The sequence below is a fragment of the Myotis yumanensis genome, unplaced genomic scaffold, assembly GCF_028538775.1.
Source record: "Myotis yumanensis isolate MYYU_CA2020_CCGP unplaced genomic scaffold, mMyoYum1.0.hap1 SCAF_21, whole genome shotgun sequence".
NCBI classification, from domain to species: Eukaryota; Metazoa; Chordata; class Mammalia; order Chiroptera; family Vespertilionidae; genus Myotis; species Myotis yumanensis.
The window spans coordinates 8,335,717-8,352,429 of record NW_027223772.1 but is presented as its reverse complement, the minus strand read 5'-3'; the positions used below and the strand labels follow the sequence as shown (position 1 = coordinate 8,352,429).

The window sequence follows — 16,713 nt, the reverse complement described above, 5'->3', positions numbered from 1 at the left end:
TAAATACATATGTATATGTGAGCATTTGTGCATATGTGCCTAAGTGTGTGTGTATATGTGTGTGCATGAATGGCATTGTCTGTGTGCATATGTGTGTATAAGTTTGTGTGTTTGTGTGTGAGCATATATGTGTTTTGTGTATGTTTAGTGAGTGTATATGTGCAATGTGTATATTATGTATAAGTCTGTGTTATGTCTGTATTGTTTATAAATGTGTGACTTTGTGTGTGATGTGTGTATCGTATATAAATGTGTGTATGTGTGTGTATGTGTTTTATGAGCTGATAGACTTCCAGGCCCTAAAGAGAATCTGTGCTTCTGGCCAAGAGCCTTGATTCTCACTGATTCAGCCATGACGCCCGTCTCCACAAGCAGGGTGACCACCGAGCATCCCAAGATGTTCTTCCCCCCACGCCTGCATGCCATCCCCCTGCCCCTGACTGACCCCGGGGTTCTGTGAGCCCTCGGACTGTGTCACAGCCAGTGCCCAGATAAGCTTTCTGTCTCCCAAGAAGGGAAGGCAGTCCCCCTAGAGCAGCGGTTCTCAACCTGTGGGTCGTGACCCCTTTGGGGGTCGAATGACCCTTTCATAGTGGTTGCCTAAGACCATCGGAAAACACATATATAATTACATATTGTTTTGTGATTAATCGCTATGCTTTAATTATGTTCAATTTGTAACAATGAAATAGGGGGTCACCACAACATGAGGAACTGTATTAAAGGGTCACAGCATTAGGAAGGTTGAGAACCACTGCCCTAGAGGGAGGCCAGGGCTGCCTCCTGAAGGCTCAGGTGACTCTGGGACCAGCTCTCCCCTGGGAAGGAGAAGCAGGTGTTTCCTGTGGAGGCTTCTCTCGTTGCCTCTGCACAGAAAGGCAGCAAAGAACAGTCCTGGGTGCCCGGCCTCCCCAGCGCTCAGGCAGTGCCCGAGGCTTTCAGAGAAATTTGATGAAGGAGAGTGTTGCCTTTTAATTTTTCTAGACATTTTTAAAGTAACTGGATTTATTAATCTAACATTAGGACAGCCAGTTGTCAGTGTTAGAGGCTCTTCAAAAACATCTGTGTGAATGGCTGTATAACACAGTGACAGTCACTGTCACAGCCCAGTGACTTAACTCTTCCCAAACAAGAAACAACCAGGCGTTCCCCGTTACAAATAACGCTGGGATCACCATCCTTATGCACACTTTTCTGCATTTTGGTTTGGACGTGAAACTTTTTCTTGCTTTATGTGCAGGACATCACCCAAGGTGCAGTTCTAGCTGAGCAAAATATCGCATTTTTGTTGGTCTCTGTCTGGTTTACTTTTTCCCCCAGAAAAACATTATTTTATTAATTAACTCTTGACTCATCTTATACTTTTTTACTACATATTTGCTACAATTTTAGAATCATTGAGCAACAACATAAAGAAAATTTTAATGCCATCATAAGGATAAAAATTATTAGATTTAGTTAAAAGTATTGATAGTTGAGAAAATATTTAGTTTCAAATTTTATTACTGATGATGCCCTAGAAATTCCTGTAATTGTTTTTAAACTGGGGAACCTGTATCGGGATGCGTTTTGGGTTTTATTTTTTTTCTCCTCCTAAATGAGCTGTAGGGTTCTCTGACATGTCAGGTTTTCACGTCAGTGACTTACTATAAGCTCATTGGATTGTCAACACTCGTGAACCAGTTTGTCATGGCCCATGTCCCTCTCCATCTGGTTTGATGTCCTGAGTTTCTGCTCACACTTGGGGTCCCTCATGCCTCTGAGTCAGTTACAAGCAAGGAGCTATGGTGCTGACGGGTGACTGGTTCTCACTGCCAAGGTGAGGTAGGACTGCTGCTCTACATGGAGGTAGGGGAGAATATGTTTAACATACAAGGGATCCCTTAGGATGTCCTGTGATTAAGATTAAATAACAACACCCCAATCCAGGCAGGATTGGTAATGGCCTACACCAGGGATTTTCAACTGGTGTACCGCAAGGATTTTAAACATGCAACACCTGCCTATTTAGTCAGGGCACTCCCCTTACATTGTCAGAAATAAAAATTAAAAATGACAACAGCTGAAGTAGGTCCGTGGGTCCCACCGCCCAGAATCTGGAAGCTGGGAGCCCGAGTTCCTGTGCCCATTTGGACTTTCACAATCAGAGATGGCAGCAAAGATGACATCATCGGAAACTACCACGCCTTGGTCTTGTCATCCAGTATATGCAAGATACTGGCAACATTATTATCAAGCAATGGCTTGGATGCGAAGCCACCAGAATGCCTATCGGAGGGCCATGGAGTCTTATTTCAGTTCCCCCTGGTACTTCACTCCAGGAGGTCTTCCCCAGAGCTTTTATGCTAAGAAAGGTAGATCTTCTCAGCCCTTCTATGACCATCACCTGTCCCCCCAGGACTCCCACTGTGGTTATTCACATTCTCCAAGGTCTGGGCAGCATCCTCCTGACACCACAAGCGAAGACCAATCTTGGACCACAGAGGAGGAGGCGGAGACCGGCTCAGATGATGAGGTGGAGTGCAACCTGAGCAACATGGAGATCACAGCGGAGCTCCTCCAGGACTTTGCAGAGACCGAGAGGCACAGGGAGGAGCGGCGGCGGCAGCAGCGCCTGGAGGACTACGTGAACGCTGACTAAGTAAGACCTGTATTACAAGAGGAGCCGCTCCATGGAGCCCCCCTCCGAGATCCCCAGCGAGCGGCGCCAGGCCGAGATGAAGCGTTTGTACAGGGACAGCGCCGCCAAGATCCAGGCCATGGAGGCCGCAGTGCAGCTGAGCTTTAACAAGCACTTTGACCGAAAGCGGCCCAAGTACTGGCCGGTCATTCCGCTGAAGTTCTGAGTCCTGGGCCCTGGGCCCCCAGCCATAACCGACTTTGTCCTGAGAAATCAGCATGTTCACCAAAGTGCCAGTGGGCCTGTCATGTGTGGGGTGGGAGGGGATGAGGGTGGGGGAGGGGCTGCGAGGGCCGAGCCCCTTGCATGAATTTCGTGTAATATATCAGCCTTTTTTAAGTAGCGGGGCATGTACTGTTGCCTGCTTGCGAGATTTTTCTTTTGACATAAAATGATCATTTCATATGAAAAAAAAAATGACAACAGCCAACACAACAATAGCCATCTTGTACGAATGAATCAAAATTACACCTATTTTTCATCAGATCAGCAAAAAATATAAGTTTTGGGGTGCCCTAGAATTTTAGTAATTAGTTTGTGTGCCATGAGAAGAAAAAGATTGAACATCAGTGGCCTAGACCCTTGAGGAATAAAAGTTTGGGTCAGCCCACCAGGTAAAGAACACAACAGGCTGAGGAGCTTGCTGAGGACAAAGGGGATACAGAGTAGGTAGTGGAAGACAATCGTTATAAATACCAAGTGTGAATGTTACAGAAATGAGGCTTGTAATGATCGTGAGCAATTCCTTCCTATTTTCTTATGGTTATGATTGCCCGTGAGTGTCCATAAAACATCTTCCTTTCCTTTCTTTATTCCCTTATCAGGTAACATGAGATGTATTGAAGATATGTCATGCTATTAAAGTATGGTTGATTTTACATTGTAGAGTTTAAGTTATGGAATATTAAGGAAAGGAGTAAACATCCCTCAGAAGTCTATTTTCTGGGGAAAGGGTTTGTATATCATTGGTTGTATAATGACATTTGCAATGTATTTGGCAGAAATATGACCTTTTATTGTCCTTATTTGGAGATTAAGTATAATTTGAGAAGGTGCCAAGTTCACAAAGAGTGGACTTGTGGTGGTTACATTTAAATGTGAACTTGACAGGACCATGGAGCACCCAGGTTTGTTCTCTGGGGCGCTTTGGGACAAGACCGACACTTGAATGGGTTCACTGAGCAGAGCAGGTTGCCCTCCCTACTGTGGGCAGCCTTCACCTAATCAGGCGAATCCTGAACAGAACAAACATGCTGGCCCTCTTGCAGTCAAGGGGAGCCTCCTGCTGGCTGCCTTCTGGCTGGAACAGTGGTCTTTCCAGCCTCTGGATAGAAACATTAGCAACTCCTGGGCCTGAAGCCCTTGAGTCCCCAATTTGCCAAATGCGGTTCTTGAGGTCTTTCATCCTCCGTAATTCATGAGCCAATACCTTGTAATGAACACATTTATATACATCTTCCTGACTCTGTTTCTCTTGAGAGTCCTGACTAATGCAGCTTCCTGAAATCTATCCATAAATGCAAGGAGTCTGTGACAAGAGATTAGAAACCTTGTTCTAGTCTTTTGTGTGTGTGTGTGTGTGTGTGTGTGTGTGCTCAGGGTTTACCCACAAGGCACAGAATATACAGGACAAATCTCAATACTATTTGGTTTCTTATCTAACTCAACCACACAGCACTCACACTTTCCATGTTACCCTCTGGCCTCCTAGTCCAGGAAGCACTCCTGCTCCAGGGCACACAAGGGATCCCTCACGCTCAGTTATGGAAGGAAGATGCTGATGATGTTACAAACCTGCTAGACAGACACGCCTTAGGGACCATTATACCCGCTGCTGCCATTACAGCTCTTCTCGCTGACCCAGCGGATTGCCCCAGGCCCCTCAGCTCACTGCTGTCTTCATCTCAGGTATTGGGAAGGGGCCCTGGTCTGTGTAACAGGCACAGGACAATGATGCTGTCTGCACGTGACTCCAATCGCTGCCTGCAGTTGTGGAGTTATTGCTTGAAAACCTGATTTCTGGACTGCAACCCTGGGGTTAAAATAATAAGTAACCAATTATATATTTGTGTTAAGAAAAAAAATCAAGTGATTGGGGCATTATGAAGGAATGACACAAGTTAATATTTTTTGAGACTGTTCAAGAATTTATTCTGTATACCCAATAAAATAGAGATAAAACAAAAAGGAGAAGGGGAGAAATTTAGCTTCCTATTCACATATACCTATTTGTAAATACCCATCCCACGGATAAACATGAAATACTACATCATTTTATTTCTATGAATTGATTACAGATGCCACTAATCTATTTTTTAATGATAAAGACAAAAGTATCAGCTCTCATAGTGAATTGACTTTCACCATAGAGAACTCCCCATTGCAGTATGAATAGGTAAATTGTCAACTAATACATCCAAATCCAGCCTTGGCTGAGATGGGTAAGGGAGGGGAAGACTCTCACACTGACTGTGCAGGTATCAATCAACTCAATACTTTGGGACGATACTTTTAAAAACATCTACATACCTTTCAATGGGCATGCTAGTTGATGTAGTAAGTTTTTAAGGAGCTAAAACTATCCCTGTAAATGTGTTAGAATATTTGTATAACAATGTGCAAATTTATAATAGGAAAAATATGTAAACACAAAACAAAAATATCAAAGGAAATGTCCACAAAGTAGAATTTTACATAACCATCATATAGAATGCCAGTGATCTAGATGTATTGACATAAAAAATGAACATGACATATTTTTTAATGAAATTGAGTGGCATATAAATTGTAACTGATACACATTTAAAAAATAAACCACAGCCCTAGCTGGTTTGGCTCAGTGGATAGAGCGCCAGCCTGTGGACTGAAGGGTCCGGGGTTCGATTCCCGTCAAGGGCACATGCCTGGCTGTGGGTTCCATCCCCAGTAGGGGGCGTGCAGGAGGCAGCCGATCAATGATTCTCTCTCATCATTGATGTTTCTATCTCTCTCTCCCTCTCCCTTCCCCTCTGAAATCAATAAAAAATATATTTAATAAATAAATAAATAAATACCTGGTTAATTTATGCTTTTCTTAGCTATTAAATTGCATAGAAAGAAGCTCAGAAACATTGTCCAGAATATATCTATTTTATTCCCAATAATTCATCTGCTCCTCAAATTAAAGGTTTGCTATCTAGAATCACTTTAACTAACTAACCTTAACTTCTATCCTGTGAGGAGGAGGAGTGGAGCCATCTAACTCCTCAAACAAAACAAGCCTTTTCTTTATCTTAAAAAGAAAACACAGAGAGTGTTGTTTGTCCACCCAGCCCTACAGAGACTTGATCCGTGTGGGGGAATCAGGACTCAGCTGATAGCAATATACTCTGACTGCTGTGAGAAAGTAAAATAGAGTAGGGGGCTTATGAACAATGGAAAGTTATTTTCCACGGCTCTGTATCCTGAAAATTGAAGATCAAGGTACTAGCAAATTTGGAGTCTTGTGAGGGCCCATTTCTGGGTTCACAGACGTCTATCTTTTCTCCATGTCTTCACCTTGTAGAGGAGGTAAGGGACCACCACCGCCCCCCCCCCCCCTCAGTCCCAGGCTTTCTTTATAAGGGCACTAACCCTATTCATGAGGGCACCACCCTCATGCCCCAATTAACTCCCCAAAGCAGCACTTCCTCAAACCATCACCTAGGAGTTAGGGGTTACACACATGACCAGGGAGGGGAAAGCAAACAGCCAGTGCCTAGCAAACACCCAGTGTTTCTCTGCTCTTCCTCCACCCCAGGCAGCATCAGTCACCACCAGCTTTATATCCGTGTGTGTTTGTCCAGAACTTGCCCAGTGCCAATGCTAATACCTTGCATGCCCTAGTACAGCATACCCCTCAGAGCAAGATTCTGCTTGTCCTGCTGTACAGAGTAAGGAAACTGGAGCGGAGAGAGGGTGAGGGCCCGCCCCTGCTTCATACCCTTGGAAGGAGGCAGTCTGCACCCAGACTCTGCACACCCCTCTCTGCTTGGCCTCTCTCACCTCCCTGGGGACACACCATGGGGTGGGGGGGGGGGGTCTTGTGAAGATCTCTGGGAGGCCCTGTGTTCCGTCAGCCAGTGAGTGAAGGGCTTCCACAAAGGAGTTTAGTCACTTCAAGGCCGTGGAGCTCCCAGGGTCCCAGGAGAAAGTTACACCCTGGAAAACTGGAGCTCATTTCCTTTTGAGGAAATCATGTCCTCAGGATGCTAACTGGTGCCGCCACCACCCGGGGGCCAGGGAATGCCCTGTAGTCCCCAAACACTAACTGCCCTGGAAGCTTGTTCCTTGGAAATACCTTTTCATTGTTCCTGTGGCTGATGGCATTTTCCAGAGACAACCATTCCAAGATCTCAGGTTATATGTGGCCTTTCATTGAAATGACCTTTGTACTCCATCCACTGCCTAAAGGGGTCTATGTTTTTTTCCCTTGAACCTGGTAGAACCTCTAGTGACTCCTGATAAAGTATGGGGGAAATCATGAGATGTGACTTCTGAGACTGGGGCATAAAGTGCCATACATTTCCTCCTTGCTGTGTGCAATCATGTATCTTCACACCCAGCTATTAAGGGATTTTTATTCAGAAATATTCATTCTCTCTATTCCCTTACATGGGGAGGTATACTTCCCTGCTCCAATATGTTGTGCTTGGCTGTGTGACTTCTCTTGTACAAAAGAATATGAGGAAGGGACACTGTGCTAGTTCTGACTTAGGCCTTATGAGGCCATGTGTGTTTCCCGTCACCTCTTATACCTCTGTCATGGCCACATGTAGAGCATGACTTGCAATCCAAGGAGGATGAGGGCTGCATGGGGGAGAGCTGGCTGGTCACCTGGATCAGAAAACGTGCAGTGAACCACAGACCTGCGGATGACCCTTGTTTTCAGGAAGAGAGTTGGAATGTTGCGTTACGGCCCCAGGTCATTAATACAGGGTGTTGGGAGGTTTGAGTCCTGCTGACATGACAAACCCAGAAAAAAGGCACCGACCTCATAGCCAGAGGTTATCTGAACTCCATCTGGGGGCTTACTTCAGATTTGAGGAGGAAAGAAGAATGATCTCACTTAGCTTCTCACCACATCGAATTATAATGATGTATCTAAACAATACATAAGCCTCAAGAATTATAATAGAATGTGAACCGATATGTGCTGAGGCAACTCAGTGAATCTGTGATGTTGGTGACATTGTATGAAAGGGCAAATAAATAAAGTGTGAATTAACATGTGAAAATGAAATCTGAAAATTAGATTTTGTAGCATCAGCTCTCCACTGGCATCGTGGTCTCAATGCACTTTCATTAGAAAATGTTGTTAAACGTTGGCAAAATTCTCTCTACTCCCTTACATGGGTCGGTGTACTTCCCTGCTCCAATGTGTTCTGTTTGTCTGTGTGACTTCTTGCTGTGTCACATAACGCAAAGTGAAGCAGCTGGGAGAGCATTTAACACCACTCCTCATGCAACCCCAGTGAGCCCGTCACTAAACACAGACAAGAGCCCAGAACTGCAGGGGCACAGGCACAGCTCCCTGCGGCAGAGACAGTCACAGTCACACGCCCCCTGAGCTCATCAACTGACCACAACGCTCATGACAAGATTAAGTTGAGATGGAAAGAGGACACTCTTTGCTCCATTTCTCTATCAGGTATGACTTTAAACATCAAGTCTTGTGGGCATGGTGTGTGAAGGAGCCTTTTCCATCACAGGTGCCTTAGATAAACCACCATCCAAACTAATGCAGGAACCACAGCCATCCGTTTGGCACCGGGTGGGCTCCTGACATCCACGCACCATATGCGTAAAGGGGAGTCCTGACCAACAGTTTATCCTCACCAAGGAGGGTATGCAAGTGGCAAATCAGCCCATGAAAGACATTCAACACCATTAGCCATTAGGAAAATGCAAATGAAGCCACAGTAATATATAACTAGAGACCTATTAGTTTGGCTTAAATAAAAAATATTGTCAGATCTGGTAAGGACGCAGAGAAAACTGGATTGCTCCTCCCTGGCTGGTAGGAATGTAAAATAAGACAGCTATTCTCAAATATAATTTTGTAGTCTTTTCCTTCTCATTTTATTCAGATATAATTAACATACAAATAAAAATATTGTATTAGTTAAAACATAATAATTTAAAATATGTATATATTACAAAATGACTCATACAATCTGTTAGTTAACATCCATCTCTTCACATTGTTACATTTTTTCTTTGTGATGAAAACTTTTAAGATTTACTGTCTTAGCAACTTTCAAAAACACAATACAGTGTTATTAACCATAATCACCATGTTGTCCATTATATCGTCTGAATTTATTTATATTAAAACTAAGGTTTGTACCTTTTAAACACCTTTATCCACTTTCTACCAAAGCAGTTCTTAATAAACTAAGCACACCCTAACCATATCAACTGTCAGTTGCATTCCTTTCTTTTCTTTCTTTCTTTCTTTCTTTCTTTCTTTCTTTCTTTCTTTCTTTCTTTCTTCCTTCCTTCCTTCCTTCCTTCCTTCCTTCCTTCCTTCCTTCCTTCTTTCTTTCTCTCTCTCTCTCTTTCTTTCTTTCCTAACAGCTCTTCTGCCTTGAAAGTGTTTCAGGTGCAGCTGATGAAACCTTCTTCCAGCATGAATACCAGACCTGCCAATCATCTGCAACCCACAGGGATCTGTTCAGAATGAGCTCATGTCTCAGTCAGGCCACCTGGCGGCAGTGTTATGCTAGTAGCCAAGAGCTTTCTCTTCTCAGAATACCACCCTTAGAGCAGTCAGTTTATAAACACCAAATGTGTGTATAAGAACTCTGAGAAAAAGCCAAAAACAAGATTGTCTGGGTGAAAAGGAAGGGCACCTGAATGTGATGTGACAACATCAACAAGGTGATTAATACCAAAACTACTAAGCTTTTGGTGGAATCCAGCTCTACTTCAAGAAAAACTACCCTATATCACATACAGAAGACTCTTTCAAAGCTTATTGAGTTAGGTGTCAATCACCAGAACATGAAAAAATTATTTCCAATGCAGAAACCAGTCCTTAGAAATAGGGTATTATCAAGAAATATCCATAAAATGGGCAATGGGCAGCGCTGTGATATGGTAGATGGCAGTAAGAAAATTTCTGTTCTTACAAAGCTAAGAATTTGAAAATATTTGTTACAAGGTGGTTGACTGGTCACCTATGGTACCTGGGATATAGGAAACAGCTAACCAGGCTGGAAAACTAGGAAACTGCAGAGAAAATGTAGAACGTAGGGATGGATTGGTGCCTCCTACAGCCTTCTCTGAGCTCCAGCAAGTAAATTACTTCTTTTACAGAGAAAATTCTCGGCCTGCTAGCACACCTGGGAGCAGAGGAAAGGAAGAAAAACTTGTTTGAAAGACCCTTTCTGAATAGGAGTAATAGAAGATGTTTTAGATTGAAGATGTTTTAGATTCGGTTTATCTTTTTACTTGCAGATTTTGAGATACTAAATTCCCTGCCTCCAGCTAAAGGGGGAATTGAGAATAAAGTAGGACAGGTGATAAGAAGGGGGGGGGGGGGGGGGGAGAAACAATAGTTTTTCTTTACCGCAGGCTTTAAATTTTTAATTTAGTTTATTTATTTTTTTATATTTTGAACTCCATCCATTTCTCCCACTTTCCACTTGTCTCTGGCCACCGCCAATCTGTTCTTATATCTATTAGCATCAGGCCTCTAGTATACAATAAGCATGATCATAAGCCAATACTTAATGGCAACAGTAGTCACTGCAATGTTATTGAACCTTTGGGTTAAATGTCATTTACTCAAGGACATGTCCATTTTCAAGGGAGACATTCTGGGTATGATGGGTTTTATCAACACCTGTGTCATCTCATTTCATTTGTAACCCAAACATATGAAATCTTGTCATGAGCTTTGTGGTCACACTGATGAGCTTCTCAGGGTAGGTGACTGTCTCTGTGGCTTGGAGAAGATAGATTCTTTGCCCCAAATTTATTCCTGTGAGAGATGACTTTGGATTTATCTGCATTTACCACAATGAAATTCTGTGGTAAAACCTTGACATCAAGAGGTAAAAAAAAAAATGTTTCAATTCATGTATCATTTATCCACTATTTTAACGCAGTAACATACAATGGTTTTAAAATAGAAGCTTTGATATATTCTGTAATTTTAGTGACCAAAGCTTACTATTTCTGGCAAAACATTCATCAACATTCTCTTCCAGTTCAATTAAAATAATAAACAAGAAGAGAAAGGAAAAATGATTTTTATTGCTTCTCTTATCCAAAAGGAAATGCAAAATGATAAAACAGAAATAAAATGTCAACCTAAGAAAAATCTAAACCTGTAAATAATATTTCTAAATATTTTTAATTGATTTCAGAGAGAAAGGGAGAGAGATAGAAACATCAATGATGAGACAGAATCACTGATCAGCTGCCTCCTGTAAACCCCATACTGGCAATCAAGCCCACAATTGGGGCATATGCCCTGACTAGGAATCAAACCTGACCTCCCAGTTCATAGCTCCACGCTCAACCACTGAGCCAAGCCAGCTGGCTGTAGATAATTTTCATAGGTGTTTATTTGAGCCAAACTGGAAACATATGATGGGGAGGAAGATCTCAGATGTTTCAGATAATAACAGTTGTGCAGTTTCTTTTATGCATTTGAAATTAAAAAGGGAATGTAAGGGAGATTACATGAAGGTTGGGGAAAGCCAGGCAGGGGTTGGATTACAGGATACTTAATGAGATGATGTACTCTTCTGAGGTTGGTTACAGCTTACTGCCAAGGCCTGTTCATCTAGATCAGTGGTTCTCAACCTTGGCTGCACATTAGAATCACCTGGGAATCTTTTTAAAATCCTGATTTCTGGGCCTCATTACCCAGAAATTCTGTTTCTTTGTTATGGGGTGAGCCCACAACATTAGTAACAAAGAAACAGAATTTCCGGAGGATGAGGCCCAGAAATCAGGATTTTAAAAAGATTCCCAGGTGATTCTAATGTGCAGCCAAGGTTGAGAACCACTGATCTAGATGCATGGAGACAATGGACAGGGCTTGCTTGAGTCAAAGATAAACCTTTTAATAAAAATGTAGCCCTGACTGGTTTGGCTCAGTGGATAGAGCGTGAGCCTGCGGAGTGAAGGGTCCCAGGTTCAATTCCGGTCAAGGGCACGTACCTTGGTTGTGGGCACATCCCCAGTAGGGAGTGTGCGGGAAGCAGCTGATCGATGTTTTTCTCTCATCGATGTCTCTAACTCTCTCTCCCTCTCCCTTCCTCTCTGTAAAAAAATCAATAAAATATATTTTTTTAAAAATGTATATACCTGGGGTGTGACTACCCACCATGACCAGCCCACTTAGGAATTATGAGCACATCACCTTGTGAGATCACTTTCCATAGAACCCCTTTTTCATCAACAGAAAGTTCAGTCACATCCTAATTTCCTCCCCGGTCATTATTTGGGCAGAACCATTGAAGTCCATGCTGAGGTGTCAGTTCTCCGCTGCCCTGGCTGAAGGGTTCTGTGCCTGTGGGGTGTGACTCCTACATCCTCAGAGTGCTCAACAGCTGCGAGCACAGCAATAGCTGACCATGTGATTTCACCATGTGGCACTCTTGGAAATCACCAGGGGAGACGTTTGGCTAACACGTACATTTGCCACATGCTTGTTTTTACTACTTCTCCACAAATTGTTTCCTTTTCTCTTGAATTTCCCTGGAAATCTATGTTGGGAGAGGGGCAGACAATTGCTAGTCAACCCGCTGGACTACAGCAATGTTATGAGGCATCATAGAGTGTCTAATGACCTCAATATATTCCCATCTTTATTTTTCAAACTGAGATATGATTCTCGTATGAGAAAGTTCGCCATATAAACAGATACAATCCACTGGTTTTGTTATATTCACAGAAAGTGGAGTGATGGTTGCCAGAGGCTGGTGGGAGGGAGAAATGGAGAATCGTATTGATTGGGTGCATATTTTCAGATTGACACGATGAGAAGAATTCTAGCGCTCGATGGCAGTGATGGTGCACAAAATGCAAGGGTCCCTAATGCCACTGAACTGTACACTTAAAGTGACCTCAGTGGTAATTTTATGTTATGTTTATTTTACCACAATTTTAAAAGAAAACATGGCCAAGAGGTAAAATGCAACAGCAGAGTGGGAAAAAGTATTTGCAAGTCATATATCTCATAAATGCATAATATCCAGAATATATAACGAACCCTTACAACTCAGCCATAAAAGAACAAATAACCCAATTTTTAAATGGGCAAAAGATTTGAATACATATTTCCCAAAGGATACATGCACATATGTGTAGGCACTTGTGAAGATATTCAACATCATCATTCATCAGGGAAATGCAAATCCAATCCAAATGAGATACCACTTCTACCTAGTAGCAGGGACACAACTTAAAAATGGACAGTGGGATGGGTGAGAGAGGATGCGCAGGAACCAGGACCCGCACAGCGCGCTGAGGGGGATGTGAGATAGAGGAGCCACTGTGGAAAGTGGCCTGGCATTTCCTCAAACCCAAAGGGGAGGCCATTCTTTGGAGCAGCACCTGCCACAGGCTGCCTGTGAGGCAATTGCCTGAGGGCAGGTGTTCCTGCAGGAGCAGGTTTCACTATCTTATCCATCGGTGACCCCAGGGAAGCTGTAAAGCCATATATCAGAACATGTGCTTACATACCCTGATGGCTGATTGGGTTGAAATGCATGGTGAAATACAACTCCACTGATTTAGAATAAAACATACTTTTTAATCACCTGAGAGATTCAGGTACTGGTGCTTGAGAGAAGAGAGCTTCTATATTCTCAATGATTTTAAAATAAAATTCAAATGAGCTGATTTTTAAAAATTGTGTGGGGTTGCCAGAATTATTCAATAAAGATAGGATGATCTTTTCAACAAATGATGCTTGGAAAATCAAATATCCGCATGCAAAAGAATAAAATTAGACCCTTACCTCAAACCTATGCAAAAATTAACACAAAATGGATCAAAGACCAAAGCATAAAAACTAAAATTATAAAATCAAAACACAAAGGAAGAAAATCACAATATTAAATGTATTAGTAATTTTTAGCAAAAAAAGGACATTAAAAGAATAGGCAATCAAAAAAATAAAATAATTTCATATGATTAATTAAAAGTTTTTAAATGTCCATCCAAGGACATTATTTACTTAATAAAATGGAAAATCAGAGGTTTTTGAGAAAATTCTTGCAAATTATATCAGATTAGAAATCTGTGCAATGATGGTAAGAATTTAAAATTCTGCAGCCCCTGTGGTAATCATAGAAGAAAATAAGCATAAAATTTTAAAACCCGCAATTCATTCCACTTCTGGGTTTGCACCCAAAGAATTGAAAGGAGGAACGCAAACATTCGTGCAGCTATGAGGACAGCAGCATTATTCAAAGTAACCTCATGTGGGTGTAACCCATATGCCCCTCCAGGGATGACTGGAGAAACAAACATGGGACATTTACTCACAGAATATTATGCACTTTTTAAAAATGAAAGATCTGACCTGTGTTAAAATATGGATGAACATGAGGATATTATGTTAAGTGAAATAGCCAGGAACAAAAGAAAATATTACATGATTTCACTATTGTGACATACGTAGAGTAGTCAAATCATAGAGACAGAAAATATTTATATTTTATTGCCAGGCACTAGGGGAGGGAGGCATGCAGAGTTACTGCTTAAAGGGGACAGAGCTTCAGTTTGGGGAGATGAACAGGTTCTGAATGGATGGTGGAGACAGCTGAGGACAATGTGAATGAGCTTCATGCACTGAACTGTACGCTTAAAAATGGTGGCATCAGTGTTTTTATGTTATGTCTATATCACCAGAGTCAAAAACAAAGTTATGTGTCTCCTTAAGGTTCTAGAAAGTTTGTCCAACTAATTGTATGTAGAAAATAGTTACTAGTCTTCATGAACTGTGACTCCATCTTTATTTTAAAAAATGAAAATATGCATAGAAAACACTGAATGGGGAAGGGACGTGAGATAAGAATAATATTGTCTCACAGGCATTTTCTACAATGAATACAAACAAACACAACATTTCTGGGTTGTGTTCCCTAAATATTAACTATAGAAATTAATGTGTAATATGGAAATATACTTTCTTCCATTTAAAACATTTTCACCAAATGTCATTGAAATGCTGCCATTAAATGTAAATCAAAGTAAAACTTCATTGAATAAAAGTCTAAAGTAAGTTTTTAAAATGAAATCTCAAGAACAGCCGGTTGGACACTGAGGAAGACATAATGGCTCAGGACGCACAGAGTGGGGGGTAAAAGCCGTCCCCCCCCCCCCCCCCCCCCCCCGCCAATCCATAACTAGACCACGTTTCTCTGTAAAGGAGTCCTTCCTGGGGACTTGGAGAAAGGCCTGGGAGGGAGGAAGACTCCCTGCCTGGGGGGACAGGACAGGAGCACTAGGAGTGCCCGCCTTCCCTGGAGCCCTCCCAGCCCGTCCCAGTCACCCCAGCATCAGGGCCTGGACCTCCATGTCTGTGCTCTGGGCATGGCCACCCCATCCCCATTCTTCCCAAACCCAGGTGCGCCCTTCCTGTCACAGTGAGCGCCTCTGCCTGTGAGCCCTGCCTCCCCACCCGCCCTCCTTTGCTGCAGAATAAACAGGAGCCACCAGGTGGATGGCACTGTTCTCAACCCTCCTGAGTTTTAACCAAAACCCCTGGACCTGAAAGGAAGGGCAGGGTTCTGCTGAAAGACCACTTGGGGTCCCCTGTGAGCTCTTGTTCCTGAACCCCTGCCCAGGGCATGAACTGCAGGTAATTCATTGTTGTGGGTTCCAGTTCCTCCCTGGAGCGCTTCTCAGTGTTTTCCTGGTTCTGCTACCTAGTCACCCACAGGCAGGTGTCACCAAGGCAGGTAGGATCTGCCCAGGGACCAGTTAGGACCAAGTGAGCTTTTTTCTTTTTTAATTTAAATTCTTTATTGTTTAAAGTATCACATATGTCTCCTTTTCCCCCATTGACCTCTCCCTGGCCATTCCCATCCCCCACAGTGAGATTTGTCACTCCCCTGGAGTCCCAGAATTTGGTGGCCCCGCCCACAGGCTATCCTAGCCAATGAGGCATGGGTAAGAGATGGGGAGGGGCTGGCCAGGCTGCTCAGGATCCTTAAATGGGTGGCCTTGGGGTCACAACCATGCATCAGAGTCCCCTGGACCTGCCACTGCTGACTGCTCCTTCTCAGCTGCGTCCACCGCAGGTGAGTGCTTCTGCCAGGCCAGGCCGGGCTAGGCCACCCCAGGACCAGCCTGTCCACACCATGGGGGACAGGATCCTAGGCCCCCAGTGGGAGTGATCCTCTCCATCACTGGGCAGGACACAGCCGCCTGACCACAGCCCGTCCGCCTGACCATAGCCCGTCCGCTGCTGGGCCCGCTGCTGCCTGACTGTGTCAGCATCTGTGGAAGGGGCAGGAGTGTGGGTGGGCAGGGAGCAGAGCTGCGTTCCCCCAGGTCCTGCCTGCTTCCCCTGCCCTTGTCCCTGGCCAGTGATCTGAGCCTCAGAAGAGCCTGGCCCTGTCAGGATGCAGAAGCTGGTGTGGGAGGGTGTCTCTGGGCCCCATCATGCCAGGCAAGCACCTCCCTGGTTGGGGAGGAGGGAGAGGTTGGGTGGCCCAGGCCAGGTCGGGGCAGCTGAGCCCTGGCTGTCCTCCTGCCCATCTTCCCCTGGAAGGGCCTTTAGGAAAGATTCCAATTCAAGGAGAGGTGGTTGGAAGGCACATCTCACCCTGCCATACAGCAGTCAGGAAGGAGTGGGAAGTGGCCACCTAACTCCTGGGACCTCTGTCCCTACCTGGGGTCAGGAGTCCTCGTTAGGGAGGTTCTCCTGGGTCACTTCGGCAGTGTTGCTAAATCCCTGGACCAGCCTTTACTCGATTCCTCTTTGGAGCCTCAAGATCCTGACCCATAAGCCACCCTCACAACCTTCTCCCAACCTAAATGAT

General features: G+C 43.8%; 1 pseudogene; it reads left to right on the top strand.

Moving 5' to 3' along the window:
• The first annotated feature begins 2,070 nt into the window (after positions 1–2,070).
• On the top strand, positions 2,071–2,870 carry LOC138998821 (gem-associated protein 8-like; annotated as a pseudogene).
• The last annotated feature ends 13,843 nt before the right edge of the window (positions 2,871–16,713 follow it).